The following is a 16,353-nucleotide window of genomic DNA, read 5'->3' on the forward strand; positions in this document are numbered from 1 at the left end:
GGGACGATTACTGTCAGGGTGTTTACACCATGTCAGCACACCGAACCAGTCCCCCTGACCTATAATCCTTGACCTCCAGGGCGAAGTTAGGGTCGGTTTACCAGGCTCAGAAAAAGAGGAGAACCCAAAGCCCAAACAGCCTATCAGTGATGTCCCACAGGCCTGAAACAAGTCTGAGAAGGAGGGAAAGAGAGAGAGAGAGTGACTGAGGGACTGAGTTAGTGAGAGACAAAGTCAGAAGAGTTAGCCTACTTGAAAACTGAAGAAAGTTTGTTGAGAGACTGAAAACAATAAAAGAGAGAGAATGTTTTCAGGATATGTTAGAAGAGTAGAGTCAAATAATATACAGTAATCAAGGTTTTTCATGATATCAGATTAACGGTAACATAATAGATTAAAGTTATAATCAAGATGTAATCAAGGAAAAGTAACTGAAAAAAGACAGAAAGGTGAGGGAAAGGGTGAAGAGAGTAAAATAAGGCAGGAGGAGTGGTATGCCTAAATTAGTTAACCTCCTAATAAGCAATGGTAGAAAAAGTATCCAAATGTGTACTTGAGTAAAAGTAGAGATACCTTAATAGACTCAAGTAAAAGTGAAAGTTACCCAGTAAAATACTACATGAGTAAAAGTATTTGGTTTTAAATATACTTAAGTATCAAAAGTTAATGTAATTGCTGAAATATACTTAAGTATCAAAAATAAAAGTATAAATCGTTTCAAATGCCTTATATTAACCAAAGCAGACGTCACACTTTTCATGTTTTTTAAATTTAAGAACAGGCAGGGGCACACTCCAACACTCAGACATAATTTACAAACGTGGCATTGTGTTTAGTGAGTCTACCAGATCAGAGGCAGTAGAGATGACCAGGGATATTCTCTTGATAAGTGTGTGAATTGGACCATTTTCCTGTCCTGCTAAGCATTCAAAATGTAACAAGTACTTTTGGGTGGCAGACAAAATGTATGGAGTAAAAAGTACATTATTTTCTTTAAGCATGTAGTGAAGTAAAAGTAAAAGTTGTCAAAAATATAAATAGTAAAGTACAGATACCCCCAAAAATGACTTAAGTAGTACTTTAAAGTATTTTTGCTTAAGTACTTCGCACCACTGCAAATACGTCAAGAAAGATGCCCCAGCATTGGTACATGGATGTACACCTCCAGTTCATTAAATAGATGGGAGGGGTGGGGTTTCTTATACCTCCCACTTGGTCCCTGCAGAGTTGTGGGATTTGGCTCAGGAAGGCACTGTTTTCAGAGCCACCAGTGTCATTTCAGCCCATAGCTCATTATTAGGATCCTGTAGCAGTGGGCCTTGAGGCCCAGTAACACCTGGCAAATAACACATCATTACTTCTGTCTCTATTTAGACAAGCAGCAGAGCCACAATCATGGCTATCATCATCATCCTTAGTTGTGGTATCCAGACAGCACCCTCCAAATCTTCACTCAGAAAGTTGACTAGCAGATAGACCTTGGTAATTATCCTGGCCATACCTTTAATAGGGCCATTTGATGAGATCCTGTACAGTAGGCATGATGTTAATCTCAGTAGCACCTGGCTCTGGAAGAGGAAGTTGGCAGGCTGATGGGAGGGAGGGGTGATTCAAATCAAATCACATTTTATTGGTCACATAAACATGGTTAGAAGATGTTATTGTGAGTGTAGCGAAATTTTTCAGTCTCTTGCTCCCAGCTGGGATGCACCTGTACAGACCTCGCCACTGACTGACAGAGAGGTCATCTACATTTCAAGCGGGTCCCCATCACACTCCTCGGTTCTGGGATGGGTCACCTCCTCAGGAGTCACCACAGACAGCCCCTGTCTGCAGCCTGGATCCTAGATCCCGGCCCATCTCCCACCATCACCATATTATTGGTCTGATGTTGGTTCCTACTGTCAGCTTGTCACATGGGATGTGACTTTTGGCACGATTGAAGTTAAGACTTTTGATAATGATTAATCTCTCGTGGACAGAGTCTCGAGGACAGATGAAACGGCGAGAATCGGTCAAGGCTCACGTAGAATTATGGTGCAGTAATTTTCAAGCCTGTGTGTGGATGATAAACAGTTTCTACTAAAATCCACAGGCACAAAGTAAAAATTGGTTATATTGGAAAAATGTCCTTTTTGACCATGATAAACACAGGTGAAATTAGCAGAAGGGAGGGGTTTGGTGTAGAGCGGGTATTCCCAAACTGGGGTACACTGCAGTCAGGGGTACGCACAATAATAATGTGATTCACATTCAACCCTCCTGTTATGTTACGGGTCAATTTCACCCATTTCCACTTTTGAATTGTCTAAAATACTAGTTAACCTCTCGTTTTCTCCATGAAATTAAATGACTTTTCCTCATTTAGGGTCATGAACCTAACGTCAAAATGTGGACACACTGATGTGTTGTGGAATGTCTGTGTAGATTTTGTAGACAAACATGAAGTTACGGGTCATTCTGACCCGGAGGCTTTCATGTGTATAGGTATTTGGACAGGTCCAAAATGTGTATTTAGTTTTGACTGGTTCTGGATGCACTTTTATAATTCTGTTTGGGTGAAAAGGAGCTTTCCCAAGCTTCTCTTTCTCAGAGAGAAAGCAGCAGATCTCTGACACAGACATTCAAAATGAGAACCAAACAGAAAATGTTTGTGAGAAATGAAATATGTTTAGCAAATAGTTCTTAAATATAGAGTTTTTGGAATCATATCTTCTTGTATTTCTTTCTTTCTGAAATGTCTGACAAGACAACATCAAGTTTAAGCTGTTTTTACTTGATTCTTTGACTGTCTAGAGTGTGTTTAAACTGCACGGGTCAATCTGACCCATACCACAATGGATATAATTTTTTTTCAGCAAAGCACAACCCTATGCAATGAATGTAATGCATTTTAAAAGCATGTCATGCTTTTACAACATACAGAAGTGCGCTGGTTATCAAGGGGCAAAGTATTGACACGTTTTTTTAAATTGAGAGACAAACTTAAAGTTTTCTTTACTGACCATAATTTTCACTTGTCTGACCGCTTGCATGATGATGAGTTTCTCACACGACTGGCATATCTGGGTGATGTTTTTCACTTGTCTGACCGCTTGCATGATGATGAGTTTCTCACACGACTGGCATATCTGGGTGATGTTTTTCACTTGTCTGACCGCCTGCATGATGATGAGTTTCTCACACGACTGGCATATCTGGGTGATGTTTTTCACTTGTCTGACCGCCTGCATGATGATGAGTTTCTCACACGACTGGCATATCTGGGTGATGTTTTTCACTTGTCTGACCGCCTGCATGATGATGAGTTTCTCACACGACTGGCATATCTGGGTGATGTTTTTTCTTGCCTGATTGATCTGAATCTAGGATTACAGGGACTCTCCGCAACTATATTCAATGTACGGGACAAAATTGAGTCTATGATTAAGAAGTTGGAGCTCTTCTCTGTCTGCATTAACAAGGACAACACACAGGTCTTTCCATCATTGTATGATTGTTTGTGTGCAAATGAACTCAAGCTTACGGACAATGTCAAATGTGATGTAGCGAAGCACCTGAATGAGTTGGGTGCGCAATTACGCAGGTACTTTTCCGAAAAGGATGACACAAACAACTGGATTCGTTAATCCTTTCATGCCCTGCCTCCAGTCCACTTCAGTCCTCCAGTCCACTGATATCTGAACAAGAGAGCCTCGTCGAAATTTCAACAAGCGGTTCTGTGATAATTGAATTTAATCAGAATCCACTGCCAGATTTCTGGATTTGGCTGCGCTCAGAGTATCCTGCCTTGGCAAATCGCACTGTTAAGACACTGATGCCCTTTGCAACCACGTACCTATCTGAGAGTGGATTCTCGGCCTTTACTAGTATGAAAACTAAATACAGGCACAGACTGTGTGTGGAAAATGATTTAAGACTGAGACTCTCTCCAATACAACCCAACATTGCAGAGTTATGTGCATCCTTTCATGCACACCCTTCTCATTAACCTGTGGTGAGTTATTCACCATCATTAACCTGTGGTGAGTTATTCACCATCATTAACCTGTGGTGAGTCATTCACAATTTTCGATTAACAAAAAAAGTTTTACATGTAAGATGATTAAATAAAGAGCAAAATGATTGATTATTATTATATTCTTATTTGTGTCCTGGTCCTATAAGAGCTCTTTGTCACTTCCCACGAGCCGGCTTGTAACAAAAACTCACACTCATTCTTATGTTTAATAAATGTATTGTATAGTGTGTGTGTGGCAGGCTTACAATAATGGCAAAAAACAACATTTGAGAGTGCTCTGACCCTGGTGCTAGAGGGGGTACGCAGCTGGAGGTTGAATGTTTGAAGGGGTACGGTCCTATAAAAAGGTTGTGAACCACTGGTCTAGAGTTTCCGTTTGCGAGGGAGGAGACTTCACATCATTCCTTTGCACAAAGGTAATCACAATTGTTAACGGCATTTGCCCGCAGCAGTTAAACAGGAAATGACTTTCGCTGGAGAATTGTACTTCTGGGTAACCGAGATTAGATTATGATTTAATTAACACACATACATTGACCATGATTGACCAAGACATACTGAAGTAGCTTACATCAATGAAACTTGAATAATAACTGTTTTACAGTTTTACACATCAATTCCACAGATCTGCAAAGAGAAAGTAACTCAGTCCTTTCAGTCAAGTTATTTTGGTCCTAAAACAATACTCCCTGGCACCCTAATATCATCCCCCAACATATCGGACTGTTGTATATTGTTTAAGTTAACAAAGCAGTATTGTCTCTGCATTTATAATCAGCGGCAAATTTCCATATTTCCGCTCCACTGCGATCCTTAAATCCATTAGGGTTACAAGGGGACAAATGCTGAATAATCATTTTATCTTTGAAGACTGCTTGGCTGTTTAAATTCTATATTAATCTGTGCCTAAAATGTATTTAAACGTGTCAGTAATCGAGTGAATCAGGAAGATTATAAAATCAAACAAACCAAAAACTGTTGCGGCACTAAACTTTTGAAAAGGAAGTATGCTATATATTGAAATTGTATTAAAGAGTGTTTTGCTGACCATTGGATTCAATCTGGTTGCATCACAGGAAACAAGCCCCCAGGTGTCCTCTCTCACGCATTAAAGAGGTTTCATTGTCGGGTTTTTGTTGGGTTAAAGAGACCTCATTGTCGGGTTTTTGTTGGGTTAAAGAGACATCATTGTCACGCCACTGGTAATTACTTTTCAATGGCTCTCTCTAGGAAACAATTTAACATTCCACTGAAGCACAGCAGCATAAGCCCAAAAAAATCAAATCAAAACAAAACAGTGCACAACCCAGGAAAATATCCCACAAACCCGTCATAATCAGTCGTTAACAGCTAGGTGTGTCGTTTGTAGGTCAACTTTTAGTAATGATTTATCACTGTCTGTGGTTAAAGGTTAAAATATTGTCAATGAACAAAAGCTTAGCTAGTGAAGGCTACAGAGTTGTTTACCTTCATGCTCAGATCCTGTCTCACAGAATAACGATAGAGGGCAGTGTTTCCTTTTCCAATCCAGCTTTGACTGTGGTGGTCTAAAGTCAGGTATTTTTTAACCAAATGTTTTTGCATATTATATTTTTAACTTTATAACTTGAGTGTCATAATATAATATTTGTGAAAGTGTTTATAATTTTGTTCTGACTAATAGGTCTTTATATTTCATTTGTGTGAGCCATTATAATCAGGTTGCAAAGGATGTTGCAATAGATAGATTGAAACACACCAGGCTGCTTACATATAACATATTTATTACAGACGTCATTGTTTGCTTTATTTCCAATGCAATGTTTACTGGCTTGACAGGTTCACAAGGTCACACAAACAGAGCTGTCCACGTCCATGTGCTCCTCTGTGTGTGGTTACCCAGTCATTTGATTATATGTGCTCAGCCAACATGAAAAATAGCGAATGACATGTAGATGCAGATACTATATAGCACAGTTAGCAACATGCTTGACAATAAAACAATCCACTAATAATGCTCAGTGGAAGCAGATATTTTCCGATAGTGAATGAATCAAATCAGTTTGAGTTTGAGTACATCATAACACCGTAACTCTAATGGGTCTTAACCTTGTTCAGACAAGCTTGTCCCTCACTGAATGTATCGATCATGGCTTTTCTTTATAGCGACCCCGGACAGTCTGGTTGACAGGTATAATCAGGAGGTTGACACCAGATTGTGTTCTTACTAGGATGAGGACGTCACGACTGTCCATCTTATTTTGAAGATGGATTCTTGATATCCCCCACTCTTTTCCCCTCTTCGCATTCTGCTCATTATGACTCACTGCTTCCATCTGTGCACTGCCTCTCTGAAACAACATCATTAACTCACTATTACCTCAGTCAGAACTACTGCTTGGTGTGTTAAACACTGCCCGGAAACATAGCTGTCAACAGTACCACTTGAAAGTGAAAAATGTTAAGACTTTTATCTTCATGGTCAAGGACAAAACATGTTCCTTCTCATACAAGTGTGTGTGTGCTGCTCCTACCCCGACTGGTGGAGTTAATGAACTACTCTTACTGATTTAGTACCCTAATGGGTTTAAACCTTTCTCCTGAACTGAGGATGAGAACAATTGTTCTTTAGAACCTTATTCCAGCTGCAGGTCCTTCATATGATCCATTTTTTTATTTGATGTTTCAGTCTCTCGCTCGCTCTTCAGGGTGTGTTTTTGTCTTGAGTGTGTCTGTCTCTCTTAAGGAACTTGCTATGGGTGCTGCAGTCTTTGTAAGCTGCCTCATTTACCAAGAGTGCCTCTGTCCCCTCCTGGCCCTCACAGCCATGAAAGACACAGTGCAGCCTGGGATTGATACAGTTATGGAACTAGAATTGTTATGAAAACAAAAAATATACCAGAAATCTGATCAAGAATCATGACTGTAACTGCTCAAACGTGTCTCACACTGTTGAAATTCCCTTTCAAAAGATCTTTGACAGGCCGTGATACGGCTTTGATTATGTAAAAATTGCATTATCAGACAAATGTGTATACTATACTAGCCCTCCAAAAGGGGACACAGTCAGCACATTGGATGTAGAACTTGGTCCTATCGCCTTGAAGGTAAATCAGTTATCATCTCTTCTCAACCATATTTTCCACATCTCTAATGTCTCCCATTTATGAGATGGATGGTTGTGTCAAAATATTTTACTGTAACTGTAGTTAAATTGATAGATATTTTGACACCCCCTAAACTCAAATAGTGCAGAATAATGCCTGGCAGAAGGTGGGATAGGCCACATAAACTCATGTAACTGTCACGCCCTGGCCTTAGTTATCTTTGTTTTCTTTATTATTTTGGTTAGGCCAGGGTGTGATATGGGTGATTTATGTGTTTTGTCTTGTCTAGGGTTTTTTGTAGATTTACAGTGCCTTGCGAAAGTATTCGGCCCCCTTGAACTTTGCGACCTTTTGCCACATTTCAGGCTTCAAACATAAAGATATAAAACTGTATTTTTTTGTGAAGAATCAACAACAAGTAGGACACAATCATGAAGTGGAACGACATTCATTGGATATTTCAAACTTTTTTAACAAATCAAAAACTGAAAAATTGGGCGTGCAAAATTATTCAGCCCCTTTACTTTCAGTGCAGCAAACTCTCTCCAGAAGTTCAGTGAGGATCTCTGAATGATCCAATGTTGACCTAAATGACTAATGATGATAAATACAATCCACCTGTGTGTAATCAAGTCTCCGTATAAATGCACCTGCACTGTGATAGTCTCAGAGGTCCGTTAAAAGCGCAGAGAGCATCATGAAGAACAAGGAACACACCAGGCAGGTCCGAGATACTGTTGTGAAGAAGTTTAAAGCCGGATTTGGATACAAAAAATATTTCCCAAGCTTTAAACATCCCAAGGAGCACTGTACAAGCGATAATATTGAAATGGAAGGAGTATCAGACCACTGCAAATCTACCAAGACCTGGCCGTCCCTCTAAACTTTCAGCTCATACAAGGAGAAGACTGATCAGAGATGCAGCCAAGAGGCCCATGATCACTCTGGATGAACTGCAGAGATCTACAGCTGAGGTGGGAGACTCTGTCCATAGGACAACAATCAGTCGTATATTGCACAAATCTGGCCTTTATGGAAGAGTGGCAAGAAGAAAGCCATTTCTTAAAGATATCCATAAAAAGTGTCGTTTAAAGTTTGCCACAAGCCACCTGGGAGACACACCAAACATGTGGAAGAAGGTGCTCTGGTCAGATGAAACCAAAATGGAACTTTTTGGCAACAATGCAAAACGTTATGTTTGGCGTAAAAGCAACACAGCTCATCACCCTGACCACACCATCCCCACTGTCAAACATGGTGGTGGCAGCATCATGGTTTGGGCCTGCTTTTCTTCAGCAGGGACAGGGAAGATGGTTAAAATTGATGGGAAGATGGATGGAGCCAAATACAGGACCATTCTGGAAGAAAACCTGATGGAGTCTGCAAAAGACCTGAGACTGGGATGGAGATTTGTCTTCCAACAAGACAATGATCCAAAACATAAAGCAAAATCTACAATGGAATGGTTCAAAAATAAACATATCCAGGTGTTAGAATGGCCAAGTCAAAGTCCAGACCTGAATCCAATCGAGAATCTGTGGAAAGAACTGAAAACTGCTGTTCACAAATGCTCTCCATCCAACCTCACTGAGCTCGAGCTGTTTTGCAAGGAGGACTGGGAAAGAATTTCAGTCTCTCGATGTGCAAAACTGATAGAGACATACCCCAAGCGACTTACAGCTGTAATCGCAGCAAAAGGTGGCGCTACAAAGTATTAACTTAAGGGGGCTGAATAATTTTGCACGCCCAATTTTTCAGTTTTTGATTTGTTAAAAAAGTTTGAAATATCCAATAAATGTCGTTCCACTTCATGATTGTGTCCCACTGGTTGTTGATTCTTCACAAAAAAATACAGTTTTATATCTTTATGTTTGAAGCCTGAAATGTGGCAAAAGGTCGCAAAGTTCAAGGGGGCCGAATACTTTCGCAAGGCACTGTATGGGGTTGTGTTCAGTTTAGGTGTCTAGGTAAGTCTATGGTTGCCTAGATTGGTTCTCAGTCAGAGGCAGGTGTTTATTGTTGTCTCTGATTGGGAACCATATTTAGGCAGCCATATTCTTTGGGTATTTTGTGGGTGATTGTTTCCTGTCTTTGTGTTTTATGCACCAGTTAGGACTGTTACGGTTTTCACGTTTATTGTTTTGTAGTTTGTTCATGTTTGAGTTTTCTTATTAAAGAACCATGAACCAAACCACGCTGCGTTTTGGTCCGCCTCTCCTTCCCAGGAAGAATGCCGTGACAGTAACACAATATTGCAAGTTCTGATATTGCTCAAATTTGTTAAACAAGTAGTCAGTTGTCTGCCCTACATACAGTACACAAACAAACATCATTGGGATATCTTTAATCATTTTGGAAATATAGACCTGTAAACACAGAGATAGAAATATCAACTAATAATATAAATATCAACTCATAACTATTGATGAACGTAAGCTTAACCTTTTGGTAGCTGATTAATAGACAACTTTCCATGTCTGCCTGCCAAAAATACATACAGCTACACATGTATTTTTAATGTTTTTGTTATTGTAATCGGCTCTAAGGATAACAAGTGGGCTCAGACGTTGAAATATATTTTTTTGTATCTTTAGCTTATACTCTTTGCAATTTAGTCAGGGGGGCACCACAGATTATCTTTGGTGCCTCAAATCCAATATGGCATTCAAAATCGAATAGGGCTGCCATAATACCATTTGATGGAGGTCAAATCACATGTAAATATGAATTTTGTAGATGAGAGACATTTTTTAAAAATTGTGTACAACACTAATGCCTGTAAAGACTGTTTTGGTGTAAATAAATGTTATTCTGAATCCAATATGGCCAACATAATCACACTCAAACAACTTCTCCTGCATATAAATTGCCCTAGTTTCTTTTATATAGTGCTATTCTGTCTTTAAAAGGGTTTCATAAGGCTCTTGGTATAACTAGGGGCTCAGTTCGATCCGCATCGCAGAAGTTCAGCTTTACAACATGTTTGAAATTTAAAGGCACCGTTCCCACTTTAGCGGAGACTGCATTCATGGTAAATGCTGCATACGTCAGCTCAATCAGAAATGACCTTAACATTCATATCGCAGAATCTGTTACAGATTTAATAGAGCCCTAGGACTAGAGTGGCACTACCATGCCTCTGTTGTGTTTGAATAGCTGAAGCCAACTAGCTATTCAATGGGTGTTCAAATTTTTCACGACACAAGCACACATTAGTGTAACCAAGCTCCAGGAAAGCAATCTGTAGTACAACAGTCAGCTATTCTAGTAGCGTATATGTACAGCTCTATTTCCCCTCGTTTCTCCACTGAAACTAAGTCTTTGAGATGACCAGGACATGAGTGTGTCCTGACAGCGTGAGGAGACAACGTAGCCAGTAGTGGTTGTAGATCTTGGATAAAATAAAAAATAAAATACAAAGGTCAACTCAGATAGTCCGTGTAGCGATTCTGTTAGTTATTTAGCAGCCTTATGGCTTGGGGATAGAAGCTGTTACGGAGCCTGTTGTTGTCAGACTTGATGCACCGGTACAGCTTGCCGTGCGGAAGCAGAGAGAACAGTCTATGGCTTGGATGGTTGGAGACTTTAACGATTTTCCAGGCCTTCCTTTCACACCGCTTGATATAGAGGTCCTGGATGGCAGGGAGCTCAGCCCTGATGATGTACTGGGCTGTCTTCGCCACCCGCTGTAGGACCATGCAATCAAGGGTGGTGCTGTTGCCATACCAAGCAGTGATGCCACCAGTCAAGATGCTGTCAATGGTGCAGTTGTAGAGGGCCCATGCCAAACCTTTAGGGGCCTCTTGTTTGCCGTAGATGGAATTATGTCCTTATAGGGATGTTGGGATTACTGAACAGTTTCCCAGACTAATACATGACCCACCACAGCATAAGAGCTGATTCTTCACATGCGAGTCACGTTCAGGTGTCACATGGGCTGGCCAGACTTGGGTGGAAGCAAAATAGATACAGTACATATGAGGGCAATGCATGCCAGCACATTCCAGATGTAACTTTGTCTGTTGAATGGCCTACTGGCATGTGGCAGTCCAGTTCCATGGTGTCTCTATTAACTGCCAGAGGGGGAACTGATGGTGGAGTGGACCTATCAAGGACAGTTCTGGGCTATTCAGAATGGCATTGACAATGGAGAGGCATGTTGGTGCAATGTGGTGAACACCTGCCTTATAAGCTTGTCATCTATGTGGTCAACAAGTCAACATGTTCGGTAACTCCAGCACAGACTGGAAGATTCAAGATTTCATTGACATTGGATAGGCACAATTCCTATGATATGTGAAGGCCCACTAAGTTGATGGCATTCTCTTTCCTTTTGTTGGAGCCTCCAAGTTGCCTCACTGGTCCTCAAAGAGGATTGTAACTTGGAATATTTGGTGTTGCCATGCAACGCAGTCTGCTGCCTTTTCCATATCTAGACAATGGTGTTTGAGTGTCATTATGGCAGGCCTATTGGATTTCCAACATACATTCTTAGAAAAAACCCTCCACACATGGAACCCAAAAGAGTTCTACCTGTAACCAAAAGGGGTTCTCCTATGGGGAGAGCCGAAGAACCATTTTGGAACCCTTTTTTCTAAGAGTCTAGTTGAATTACACAAACATTTTATTGAGTAGAGGTCATAAGTACAGTACACATATATGAAAGATATCTCTCATTTAAAACATGTATAGGTAATTGAACCACCATTTAACGGTATTCTGGCAGCCATATTTGATTTTGGACACCATAATGGATGGGGGGGGTAAAGCAATTGCAAGAGGTTGAAAACATAAAATCAACAGGAACATTTGACTGAAAAGAAATGGCAGTTTTCACTGTCTCAGCCCACTTGTTTCCTTAGAGATGATTAGACTACAAAAGCCACAACATCAAAAAACATGTGTAACTGCATGTATTTTTGTCAGGCAGGACCATACAGCACTGAGTGGGAGCAAATTTGACTTGAAAAGTTGTCTATTAACAAGCTACCTAAAGGCAAAGCTTACATTCATCAATAGTTAATTGTTTATATTTCCACCTATTGTATCTCTGTGTTTACAGGTTTATACTGTGCAAAGTATTCCGACCCGTTGACTTTTTCCCACATTTTGTTACGTTACAGCCTTATTCTAAAATGGATTCAATTGTTTTTTTTCCCTCATCAATCTACACACAGTACCACATAATGACAAAGCAAAAACCAAAACTGAAATTTGACATTTACAGAAGTATTCAGACCCTTTACTCAGTACTTTGTTGAAGCACCTTTGGCAGTGATTACATTCTCTAGTCTTCTTGGGTATGACGCTACAAGCTTGGCACACCTGTATTTAGGGATTTTCTCCCATTCACATCCCTGACCAAGGCCCTTCTCCCCCAATTGCCCAGTTTGGCTAGGCAGCCAGCTCTTGGAAGAGTCTTGGTGGTTACAAACTTCTTCCATTTAAGAAGGATGAAGGCCACTGAGTTCTTGGGGACTTTCAATGCTGCAGACATTTTTGGTACCCTTCCCCAGATCTGTGCCTCGACACAAATCTGTCTCGGAGCTCTAAGGACAATTTCTTCTACCTCATGGCTTGGTTTTTTCTCTGACATGCACTGTTAACTTTATATAGACAGGTGTGTGCCTTTCCAAATCATGTCTAATCAATTGAATTTACCACAGGTGGACTCCAATCAAGTTGTAGAAACATCTTAAGGATGACCAATGGAAACAGGATGCACCTGAGCTCAATTTCGAGTCTCATAGCAAAAGGTCTGAATTACTTACGTAAATAAGGCATTTCAGTCTTCTTTTTTTTTTGCTCAAATTTCTAAAAACCTGTTTTCGCATTGTCATATGGGGTATTGTGTGTAGATTGATGGAGAACATATTTTATTTAATCCATTTTAGAATAAGGCTGTAACATAACAAAATGAGGAAAAGGTCAAGGGGTCTGAATACTTTCCGAATGCACTATATTTCCAAGAGCGTTAAGATATCCCAATGCTCTTTGTTTGTGTATGCATGATAGACAACTACTTGTATTACACATTTTTGCAATATTGTGTTACATGAGTTTATGTGGCTCACCCCCCTCCAGCCAGGCATTATTCTGCACCTTTTGAGTTTAAGGGGTGTCACAATATTTATACATTTAACTACTTTTGCAGTGAAATACTTTTCACAACCATCCATTTAATAAATGGGAGACATTAGAGATTTGAAAAACTTGGTTGTGTTTTGTTCTACCTGGGGTAGGGGTATCTAAAAAAAAATGGAGGATTGGCCGTTAGCCTAATTCTCGTGTTTCTTGAACTCACATCGTAGTTTTGTGTGTTATTTATTTTTTATTCTGTATTTTATTACTATGTATATTATCTATATTATTATCACTGCATTGTTGGGAAAGAGCTCTCAAGGTAAGAATTTCATTGTAATGTTTTACACTTGTTGTATCCTGTGCAAGTGGTGAATAAACGTTACAACTTAAAACTAACATGATGATGACATCACTGCACAACGCTAAGCTTGCTTTGAAAAGTTTCCATCCGCTGGACCCATCGAGGCCCACATCATCATTATAGTCCGGTATCCAGTATGAGGGGGAGGTCACAGGGTAAAAGGTCAGTTCAGGATAAGGTCAGCCAACAAGGAATGGGTTTCACCTAGCCGCGACCTTTACAGGCAACCAGGAGAAACAGCATCACTCCAAGAGATTAGGAGGCAAATCCCTCTCCTCTTGGTAACTTGCCTCTCCCTCTGACTCTGACAAGACAAATGTGTGACTGTGACAGCTTGTACCTTAACAGGGTTGCTTCTCTGGTGTGTTTAGTATCAGTGTCCCCGTGCGTGTGTGTGTGCTGTTTTCTTACTCTGCCTCACTTCAACATCCAGAGGAGCAGACAGGACAGACAGAAAGGACAGGATGGATGACAGGACCCAGGTTGGGGCCGTGCTCTCAGGATAGCCCCAGTCCAGACTAAACAACAAACAGACTCCTCACCAGACAGGGACAGTGTTTACACAACTGCACAAGGCAGAGACAGACATATACAGTACAAGAAAAATATACACGTGCATATGCCTTGCACGTAAACACCAACACGTCACGCTAATAGATAAACAAACCTACATGCATTCATATTTGTAGGCCTACACACAAACACATACATGTAGGTAGAGCAATGTTTCCTTTGCATAATCGGCATAATTGCTTCACCATTTGAAGAGTTTTCATCTGTGACTATGTGTTTCAGTCTTTGAGAGTATGTGAATTCATCTGAGTGAGCATGTCTTTGTTGCCTAGTTGGTCTATCTGCGGGGTCTGTCTGTGTAGTCTATGCGCGTGGTCTATCTGTGTCGTCTGTCTATGTGGTCTATCTGCGTGGTCTGTCTGCTTGGTCTATCTGCGTGGTGTATCTGCGTGGTCTGTCTATGTGGTCTATCTGCGTGGTCTGTCTATGTGGTCTATCTGCGTGGTCTGTCTATGTAACTCTCTGTGGCTGTCTGGTGTGTGATGTACTAAAGGAGTCTCACTGTCATGGTAACTGCTCTGTGTCCTTGCACTCTGCCAGTAATCCAAAATCTTTGCTGTTGGTTTAGCCGTTGATCCCTGGAAGTGGTGCGGGAGGATCAGCGGTGCATTTGGAGGTACATAAATCAATGGATATGGTCATTTTTATTGTGGTTGCATTTTTCCTCTACCTCTGGAGTGGGTTTAGAGTGGTCCAGACTACTATTGTCTGCTGCTCTATAAATGCATTTCTGTATTTCCCCACGCTAAAAAAGGCCTCTTCTGAAAGTCCTCTGTGTTTACAGCCTCTATCAACAGACCACACCACTACCTCAAACCTCTATTTGCCATATATAAGAGATTTAGCCACAGACACACAGAAAAGCAGTGAAACTCTTTGCTTTGTCTAATGACAGCGAAGGTGTAAAAATAATAGTGGTTTGTGTGGAGAACATGTTTTAACACATGGAGAATTGAGCTACATTACTTAGTTTTTGGTGCTACCCAAGGATTCATTTATCTGTATTTTATTACTCATCATGGGTAATAAACTTTCTCTTTAGGGACAGTTACATTTTACACACAAACCCTCCTTTAACTGTGGTTTTGCTACGTTCCTGTGACTGTGGCTGCAGTGCATGCACTTTTCTAAAGCTACTGTATCTCTCTGAAAATGGGAGTTGCAGAAAAAGGCAGAAAAAATATAGCTGTTTGAAGTAAAGACCATTTACCTGATTAAGTTTCAGTTTAAAAACACCCTGAAACAACGCTGTTGGCAGCGTTCACACAGAACAGACAGAACAGAGATCTTGTTCCGCCACATCAGTACCAGCATGTGTCTTTGCCTGCAGCGCTGTCACTCTGTGTGGGGGCGTCCAATATACCCCAGATACACCCCTCCACCCCATCCTATCCCGACCCGCCTGTAATAAAAAGCGTTATGAATGTATGTGTCTTAATTCTGTTCTACTCATGTCTGTGGGTGGCAGAATTAGGCAAGGGGGTAGAGAGGGGCCATTTAAATAGAAAACCGTGTCCAGTTTAACCGAGCTGCTCTAAGCCGATTTTTTAGGGTCACATTGGCACCAATGGGGGATTAGTTTTGTTCAGATCAATGTCTGATTGAGATCTTTCTCTCTCCCATTGCCTCCCTCTGTCCTTGGAGAATGCTTCCAAAGTCGTGCGATTTGTACTTGGGCAAGAAGAAAGGCTCTCCCCTCCTACGGAGGACAAAGACACATTAACTCAGTTTTGCTGATTTTCTCTCCTCCAGCAGTAAAGCTCCCGGCCTAAAGGATCAAACGTATGAAGATATGACGAATGACGAATGCACCCCCACGCCTCCCTGTCCTGACTGGAGATCAGCTGTTAGTTCCACAGCTACTGTTGCAGAAGTGCAAAACAGGTGGCTGCAACAAGTGTGTCGGTCTCCAAGTATGCCTGTGAGTATTTTGTCTGGTGAAGGATGTGTGTAAGTATATGGTGTAAGTATATGTGTGATATGCCGTTATATGTTTACATGACAGTCTGTCAACCATGTGGTGTCACATTGAGGGAAAGTTTGGCATTACTTCCCACGGGGTCGTCAGACAACTTGAAACCATACCTCTGCTGTCTAGTAATGGCAAGTAGGCACAGTCCATGACATAAACAGAACTCTATACACTGGAGGGAGCAGAATGAGATCAAAAGCCCATAGTTCATATTGTTCAATATCTAAGGTATAGGTGGCAGTATAGGCTACATCCA

The sequence above is a fragment of the Oncorhynchus tshawytscha genome, linkage group LG05, assembly GCF_018296145.1.
Source record: "Oncorhynchus tshawytscha isolate Ot180627B linkage group LG05, Otsh_v2.0, whole genome shotgun sequence".
Classification (NCBI taxonomy): domain Eukaryota; kingdom Metazoa; phylum Chordata; class Actinopteri; order Salmoniformes; family Salmonidae; genus Oncorhynchus; species Oncorhynchus tshawytscha.